This window comes from Oncorhynchus gorbuscha, linkage group LG09, assembly GCF_021184085.1.
Source record: "Oncorhynchus gorbuscha isolate QuinsamMale2020 ecotype Even-year linkage group LG09, OgorEven_v1.0, whole genome shotgun sequence".
In the NCBI taxonomy this organism is placed as follows: domain Eukaryota; kingdom Metazoa; phylum Chordata; class Actinopteri; order Salmoniformes; family Salmonidae; genus Oncorhynchus; species Oncorhynchus gorbuscha.
Window position 1 is genome coordinate 57,704,556 of NC_060181.1, and position 9,702 is coordinate 57,714,257.

The window sequence follows — 9,702 nt, forward strand, 5'->3', positions numbered from 1 at the left end:
GAGAAACAGGAGACATCAACCAACACCACTTTGAGGATATCTCATAGGAACTTTATGAAGCCCTATTTATTTTCGTCCACATGGATATTTGGTTTCCTTCAGCTTCAGTATGACGCCTTGCTGCCCTGTTGTTTCCCTCAAAACTTAGGAACAAAACAGATGATCTCTTTTATATTCCCCTAAACTGTACCTCCACATGGGAGGTTTGTTTAATGAACCAGTGAAAAATAACCAATATCGCATTACATTATATTGTTTTCGATTTGCGATTTTTATTTGGGGCCTCTGATGGTTTTACCGACTAACTGGTTTATCAAATCCCAGAGAGACTTGATTAAATGAAGGACTGGTGGGTATCTAAACAGAATGCGGTGCTATTGATTTTTGAGAAGTGGTCTAATTGTTTTCAGTGGACAAGGGGTTGTTGAGATTATTTGATTGATTATCTTGGTTCTAGTCTGCCTCCACATCCTCTCTTGGCCAGCCAATCTAATGGCACAGTAATCCCAAAGCATTGCGTTCTCCATTATTTTTAATCTGCCATCATTTGCTATATCCGGCATAAGATTAGCCCAAAAAGCTTTTTCACATTTCCTACTCATTAGCTTCCCAGCTTTCCTTTACGTCTACCTCAGACCTCGAGACAGTGGAGAGGTGGCACCTGTACGGTACAGTAGCTCTGTCTGTATGGAGCGTATGGAGAAGGACTATGTGTCATGGTGGTTCTGCAGCTCTGCGTCTCAGACCAGCGTCCCAGGAGGCTCCAGGCTGCAGCCAGTGTGCTCTGAGCTCTGGACGGCCGGCCGGGCTGACATGTGGCGTATGTCTGGGCGAGACCCTGTCTCCCCAAGTCCTGTGGTCACAGTCGGAGCAGAAGGCCCTGCAGCCCGAGAAAGACAAAAAGCAAGTGTGAAGTGATGGAGCGGGAGGCCATGAGGCAGCCGACTCCTCTCCTCCGTCTCATCTCTCCGTCCTTGCCTGTGGACGTGCTCCGGCTCCAGACGTGGAGTCTCTAGTCATCCGAGCAGCAGAGAAAAGGAGGAGAGGAGAGGTGGATCTTTCCAGGGGGGATTTGTCACATTGCGCGGTAGTGTCACCTCGGTGGAGACACAGTGGCCTGGAGTGGACAGGCAGTGTCTCCTCAGTCCTTCCTTCAGTCCTTCCCGATAGGAATGGGTCTCCATGGCTTCTCACAGTCACACCAACCTCTGAGTGACACCCAGCAGACGGCTCCAGATCCCTACTGGAACCAGACCTGGGTTCAAATACTATTTGAAAACATTTAAAATACTTTAGCTGGGCTTGATTGAGCTTGCATGTCACAATAGAACCAATAGAATAGTCACAGAGCTGCAAACACCACCCATCTGGCTCTCCAAGCAGGTTAAAGCAATCACTTATAGTATTATAAAGATTTCAAATAGTCTTTGAAACCAGGTCTAACTAACAGTGCTGTAAAAGTAGCACACCACTGGCCTGCTGCTGCAGCTGAAGCACTGGGCCTGCTTTGTTCTCCTACTGCAGTACGGACTGACTGGACTTTCTGCCCTGGTGGAATGTTTCCACACAATTCCCTGATAATGACTCATCCCAACAAAGGACCCATCAGTTCAACTCATATTTTCTCATATAAAAAAAAAAAAATGGCACTCTTTTTCATATTGTATCCTTCACATCTCAGACAACCCACATTTCGGAGTGGAAGAATATTTTCTTTGTTCACGGCCATATTTTCTGAGGAAGGGTAAATGTATATGTTTTCAGTGTGAGTTGAAAGATTTTGGGGTGTGGACTGAAACACCTTACTCAGTCAGTCAGACTGAGCTAGTGAACTCTTGACTGCAACCAGCAGGTCCCCCATGGTTAATACAGCCAGAGATGGAGACCAAATACCCAAATACCACCATATTCCCTATATAGTGTACTACCTTTGACCAGAGTTCTGTGGGTCCTGGTCGAAAGTAGTTCACTAAATAGGGAATAAGATGCCATTTGGGATGCAGACAGAGATGTTGTTTATCATGCATAGATCTCACTTTGCACCGGGACTACAAATGTGCATTGTATTCATCTGCTCCCCTTTTAGGCCATGTGAGCCCTTCAGCCCCAGAGCTACTCAGCTGTCATAAATGTTTAAAAAAATGCCCTTTGATAACGAGTTTGTCATTGTTTTATTCAGAAATATCAACCAGCCCATTATGTTGGCAGCAATTTTTTTCAATCGATACACAACAGCCTATTAATATTTAATTCTTTATATGTCACCTCGATATAAAGAGAGAGTGGATTTTGTGGGGTAGGAACTGGAACTCATTTATTTTCTAGCAGTAGAGGAGTGAGGTGTTATTTAGGCTTTAGTTGGGGCTGGGATGTGGTGGAATAGAGAGAGCGAGGCCGCTGGATTGCAGTAGCAGCATGCGATGATTTCACAAGATCTCCATCCCTCTCATAGCTGTGTCTCTCCTGCCATGTGTACTATAATGTGTGTGTGCGTGGGCTAGTATTACTATCCTCATGGGTACCGGAAATCCCCAAAAGTCCCCCCAAGGATAGTAAAAACAAGAAATTCTCCCTCGTAGGGACATTTTCCACATCCCTACGAGGACACAGGCTATTTTAAACTTAGGGGTTAGGTTTAGAGTTAGAATAAGGTTTAGGTTTAGAATCAGGGTTAGGGTTAGTTAGGGAAAATAGGATTTCGAATGGAAATTCATTTTAGGTGCCCACAAGGATAGTAAAACATATGGTGGGTGTGTTAGTGTTTGTCACGTGTGTGTGTCTGTGTGTGTGTGTGTGTGTGTGTGTGTGTGTGTGTGTGTGTGTGTGTGTGTGTGTGTGTGTGTGTGTGTGTGTGTGTGTGTGTGTGTGTGTGTGTGTGTGTGTGTGTGTGTGTGTGTGTGTGTGTGTGTGTGTGTGTGTGTGTGTGTGTGTGTGTGTGTGAGCGTGTGCGTGTGTGTTTGTCCATGTGTGTGCGTGGGTGCGTGTGGTCTCACTCTATCTGGTCTCTTTGTCCTGTGCAGTGAGGAGAGGAGATGTCTTGGCAGCCTGGAGTGGTATTTGTCCGCTGGTCACAGGCCAGCTCCAAGGACACTCAGTCCATCTGCAGGAATCATAAGTTACATAATCATATTGTCCACATCAGTGACAGTGGACTGGTCACCATGGCTGGTTAGTCTGGACATTCAACTGTTTCAATGCTAATCATACTATACATACTGTATCACTTTATTTTTATTTTTATTTATTTTTATTTCACCTTTATTTAACCAGGTAGGCTAGTTGACAACAAGTTCTCATTTACAACTGCGACCTGGCCAAGATAAAGCATAGCAATGTGAACAGACAACAACACTCTGTGTGAGATGATATAGGCCTATCCTTGAATTGCAGCACTAACTAGTCCAGTGCAGACAGTGTGGTAATAACACCATGGCAGCGATTACAGCCTTCAGCATTCTTGGATATGCTGCTACAAGCTTAACACACCTGAATTTGGGGAGTTTCTCCCATTCTTCTCTGCAGATCCTCTCAAGCTCTCTCAGGTTGGATGGGCCTACCATAAAGGCCTAATTGGTGGAGTGCTGCAGAGATGGATGTCCTTCTGGAAAGTTCGCCCATCTCCACAGAGGAACTCTGGAGCTCTGGCAGTGGCCATCAGGTTCTTTATCTCTCTGACCAAGGCCCTTCTGCACCGTTTGCTCAGTTTTACAAGGGGCGGCCAGTTTTAGGAAGAGCCTTGGTAGTTCCAAACTTCTTTAATTTATGAATGATGTAGTCCACTGTGTTCTTGGGGACCTTCAATGCTGCAGACATTTTTTGGTACCCTACTCCATATCAAAGGGTCTGAATACTTATGTAAATTGGTATAAATTGGTGTATTTGTAAAAGTTCTACACCTGTTTTCGCTTTGTCATTATGGGGTATTATGTGTAGATTGATGAGTAAATGCGTTTATTTAATCTATTTTAGAATAAGGCTGTAACATAAAAAATGTGGAAAAACTCAAGTGCACTGTATATATTATAGTATAGCCTATAGAATAGTAGCCTATACTAACCAATAGTATTCTCATTTCACCTACATTTTTGATTAAACTACTTGTTATATGCATTTCAAATCAAATCTCTCACATGCGCCGAATACAATTTCACCTTACCGTGAAATGCTTAGCCCTTAACCAACAATGTAGTTTTAAGAAAATAGAGGAAAGAAAATATTTACTATATAAACTAAATTACAGTGCCTTGCGAAAGTATTCGGCCCCCTTGAACTTTGCGACCTTTTGCCACATTTCAGGCTTCAAACAAAGATATAAAACTGTATTTTTTTGTGAAGAATCAACAACAAGTGGGACACAATCATGAAGTGGAACAACATTTATTGGATATATCAAACTTTTTTAACAAATCAAAAACTGAATAAATTGGGCGTGCAAAATTATTCAGCCCCCTTAAGTTAATACTTTGTAGCGCCACCTTTTGCTGCAATTACAGCTGTAAGTCGCTTGGGGTATGTCTCTATCAGTTTTGCACATCGAGAGACTGACATTTTTTTCCCATTCCTCCTTGCAAAACAGCTCGAGCTCAGTGAGGTTGGATGGAGAGCATTTGTGAACAGCAGTTTTCAGTTCTTTCCACAGATTCTCGATTGGATTCAGGTCTGGACTTTGACTTGGCCATTCTAACACCTGGATATGTTTATTTTTGAACCATTCCATTGTAGATTTTGCTTTATGTTTTGGATCATTGTCTTGTTGGAAGAAATCTCCGTCCCAGTCTCAGGTCTTTTGCAGACTCCATCAGGTTTTCTTCCAGAATGGTCCTGTATTTGGCTCCATCCATCTTCACATCAATTTTAACCATCTTCCCTGTCCCTGCTGAAGAAAAGCAGGCCCAAACCATGATGCTGCCACCACCATGTTTGACAGTGGGGATGGTGTGTTCAGGGTGATGAGCTGTGTTGCTTTTACGCCAAACATAAAGTTTTGCATTGATGCCAAAAAGTTCAATTTTGGTTTCATCTGACCAGAGCACCTTCTTCCACATGTTTGGTGTGTCTCCCAGGTGGCTTGTGGCAAACTTTAAACGACACTTTTTATGGATATCTTTAACCAGTTGAAGCTAGGGGGGCGCAATTTCATTATTGGATAAAAAACATGCCTGTTTTAAGCGCAATATTTTGTCACAAAAAGATGCTCGACTATGCATATAATTGCCAGCTTTGGAAAGAAAACACTCTGACGTTTTCAAAACTGCAAAGATATTATCTGTGGGTGCCCCAGAACTGATCTTACAGGCGTTACCAAGATGCAACCTCAAACAGGAAATGAGCAGGATTTGAGGCTCTGTTTTCCATTGTCTCCTTATATGGCTGTGAAAGCGCCACGAATTAGCTTGCCCTTTCTATTGTTTCTCCAAGTTGTCTGCAGCATTGTGACGTATTTGTAGGCATATCATTGGAAGATTGGCCATAAGAGACTACATTTACCAGGAGTCCGCCCAGTGTCCTTTGTTGAAATTGTTGCGTAATCTCCAAGCTGCTCGCATTCATCCATGTGATTGAGACAGAGAGGAGACATCCAGGAATGATATATCATGAAGAGATATGTGAAAAAACACCTTGAGGATTGATTCTAAACAACGTTTACCATGTTTCAGTCGATATTATGGAGTTAATGTGGAAGAAAGTTTGGCGTTTGGATGAATGAATTTTCGTTTTTTTTTGGTAGCCAAACATGACGCAGAAAACGGACCGATTTCTCCTGCACAACTAATCTTTCAGGAAAACTGAAAATTTGCTATCTAACTGAGAGTCTCCTCATTGAAAACATCCGAAGTTATTCAAAGGTAAATGATTTATTGAATGTTTTTGCTGGTTTTTGTGAAAATGTTGCCTGCTAATGCTAACGCTAAATGCTAATGCTAAATGCTAAATGCTAAATGCTAATGCTAAATGCTAATGCTAAACGCTAAATGCTAGTTTGATATAGTTGAGAAGCATATTTTGAAAATCTGAGATGACAGTGTTGTTAACAAAAGACTAAGCTTGAGAGCAAATAGATTAATTTCATTTCATTTGCGATTTTCATGAATAGTTAACGTTGCGTTATGGTAATGAGCTTGAGGCTGTATTCACGATCCCGGATCCGGGATGGCTCGACGCAAGAAGTTAAGAAATGGCTTTCTTCTTGCCACTCTTCCATAAAGGCCAGATTTGTGCAATATACGACTGATTGTTGTCCTATGGACAGGGTGTCCCACCTCAGCTGTAGATCTCTGCAGTTCATCCAGAGTGATCATGGGCCTCTTGGCTGCATCTCTGATCAGTCTTCTCCTTGTATGAGCTGAAAGTTTAGAGGGATGGCCAGGTCTTGGTAGATTTGCAGTGGTCTGATACTCCTTCCATTTCAATATTATCGCTTGCACAGTGCTCCTTGGGTGTTTAAAGCTTGGGAAATATTTTTGTATCCAAATTCGGCTTTAAACTTCTCCACAACAGTATCTCGGACCTGCCTGGTGTGTTCCTTGTTTTTCATGATGCTCTCTGCGCTTTTAACGGACCTCTGAGACTATCAAAGTGCAGGTGCATTTATACGGAGACTTGATTACACACAGGTGGATTGTATTTATCATCATTAGTCATTTAGGTCAACATTGGATCATTCAGAGATCCTCACTGAACTTCTGGAGAGAGTTTGCTGCACTGAAAGTAAAGGGGCTGAATAATTTTGCACGCCCAATTTTTCAGTTTTTGATTTGTTAAAAAAGTTAGAAATATCCAATAAATGTCGTTCCACTTCATGATTGTGTCCCACTTGTTGTTGATTCTTCACAAAAAAATACAGTTTTATATCTTTATGTTTGAAGCCTGAAATGTGGCAAAAGGTCGCAAAGTTCAAGGGGGCCGAATACTTTCACAAAGCACTGTAAATAAATGAATGAACAAAAAACAATAACACAATAAAAGAACAATAATGAGGCTATATACAGGGGGTACCGGTACCGAGTCAATGTGCGGGAGGATAAGGTTTAGTCGAGGTCATTTGTACTTGTAGGTAAGATAATAAAATGTGAGTAGCAGCAGTGTAAAAACAAAAGGGTGGGGGGTGTCAATGCATATAGTCCGGTGGCCATTTGATTAACTGTTCAACTGTTCTTATGGCTTGGGGGTAGAAGGAGCCTTTTGAACCTAGATTTGGCGCTCAGGTTGTCATGCAGGTGAAAGAGGACCCAAAAGCGACTTGGCGAAAACAGAGTCTTTAATCCAGTAAAGTGAATACAAACAAAAAAACACAACTTTCACTCGAAATGACGAGGACAAACTGGAGACTCGATCTTGAACAGCAGGTGAACAGCAGGTTGCCTCGGGAAGGCACTCGAACCAGACAGACTCAGACACCTGCTCACCACGCAGCATCTGAGGAAAACACGACACGACAGGGCGATACACAATCACAGCACGGTGAATTCTAAACAAGGAACCGACAGGACAGGAACGGAACACAAAGGAAGAAATAGGGACTCTAATCAGGGGAAAGGATCGGGAACAGGTGTGGGAAGACTAAATGATTGATTAGGGGAATAGGAACAGCTGGGAGCAGGAACGGAACGATAGAGAGAAGAGAGAGCGAGAGAGTGAGAGAGGGAGGGGGAGAGAGAGGGATAGAAAGAGGGAAAGAACCTAATAAGACCAGCAGAGGGAAACGAATAGAATGGGGAGCACAGGGACAAGACATGATAATAAATGACAAACATGACAGTACCCCCCACTCACCGAGCGCCTCCTGGCGCACTCGAGGAGGAATCCTGGCGGCAACGGAGGAAATCATCAATGAGTGAACGGTCCAGCACGTCCCGAGACGGAACCCAACTCCTCTCCTCAGGACCGTAACCCTCCCAATCCACTAAGTATTGGTGACCCTGTCCCCGAGAACGCATGTCCATGATCTTATGTACCTTGTAAATAGGTGCGCTCTCGACAAGGACGGGAGGGGGGGAGGGAAGACGAACGGGGGTGCGAAGAAAGGGCTTAACACAGGAGACATGGAAGACAGGATGGACGCGACGAAGATGTCGCGGAAGAAGCAGTCGCACAGCGACAGGATTGACGACCTGGGAAACACGGAACGGACCAATGAACCGCGGAGTCAACTTACGAGAAGCTGTCGTAAGAGGAAGGTTGCGAGTGGAAAGCCACACTCTCTGGCCGCAACAATACCTTGGACTCTTAATCCTGCGTTTATTGGCGGCTCTAACAGTCTGTGCCCTGTAACGGCAAAGTGCAGACCTCACCCTCCTCCAGGTGCGCTCACAACGTTGGACAAACGCTTGAGCGGAGGGAACGCTGGACTCGGCAAGCTGGGATGAGAACAGAGGAGGCTGGTAACCCAGACTACTCTGAAACGGAGATAACCCGGTAGCAGACGAAGGAAGCGAATTGTGAGCGTATTCTGCCCAGGGGAGCTGTTCTGCCCAAGACGCAGGGTTTCTGAAAGAAAGGCTGCGTAGTATGCGACCAATCGTCTGATTGGCCCTCTCTGCTTGACCGTTAGACTGGGGATGAAACCCGGAAGAGAGACTGACGGACGCACCAATCAAACGACAGAACTCCCTCCAAAACTGTGACGTGAATTGCGGGCCCCTGTCTGAAACGGCGTCTAACGGGAGGCCATGAATTCTGAATACATTCTCGATAATGATTTGTGCCGTCTCCTTAGCGGAAGGAAGTTTAGCGAGGGGAATGAAATGTGCCGCCTTAGAGAACCTATCGACAACCGTAAGAATCACAGTCTTCCCCGCAGACAAAGGCAGACTGGTAATGAAGTCTAGGGCGATGTGAGACCATGGTCGAGAAGGAATGGGGAGCGGTCTGAGACGACCGGCAGGAGGAGAGTTACCCGACTTAGTCTGCGCGCAGTCCGAACAAGCAGCCACGAAACGGCGCGTGTCACGCTCCTGAGTCGGCCACCAAAAGCGCTGGCGAATAGACGCAAGAGTGCCTCGAACACCGGGATGACCAGCTAACTTGGCAGAGTGAGCCCACTGAAGAACAGCCAGACGAGTGGAAACAGGAACGAAAAGGAGGTTACTAGGACAAGCGCGCGGCGACGCAGTGTGCGTGAGTGCTTGCTTAACCTGTCTCTCAATTCCCCAGACTGTTAACCCGACAACACGCCCATAAGGAAGAATCCCCTCGGGATCAGTAGAAGCCACAGAAGAACTAAACAGACGGGATAAGGCATCAGGCTTGGTGTTCTTGCTACCCGGACGGTAAGAAATCACAAACTCGAAACGAGCGAAAAACAACGCCCAACGAGCTTGACGGGCATTAAGTCGTTTGGCAGAACGGATGTACTCAAGGTTCTTATGGTCTGTCCAAACGACAAAAGGAACGGTCGCCCCTCCAACCACTGTCGCCATTCGCCTAGGGCTAAGCGGATGGCGAGCAGTTCACGTTTACCCACATCATAGTTGCGCTCAGATGGCGACAGGCGATGAGAAAAATAAGCGCAAGGATGAACCTTATCGTCAGACTGGAAGCGCTGGGATAGAATGGCTCCCACGCCTACCTCTGAAGCGTCAACCTCGACAATGAATTGTCTAGTGACGTCAGGAGTAACGAGGATAGGAGCGGACGTAAAACGTTCTTTTAGAAGATCAAAAGCTCCCTGGGCGGAACCGGACCACTTAAAACACGTCTTGA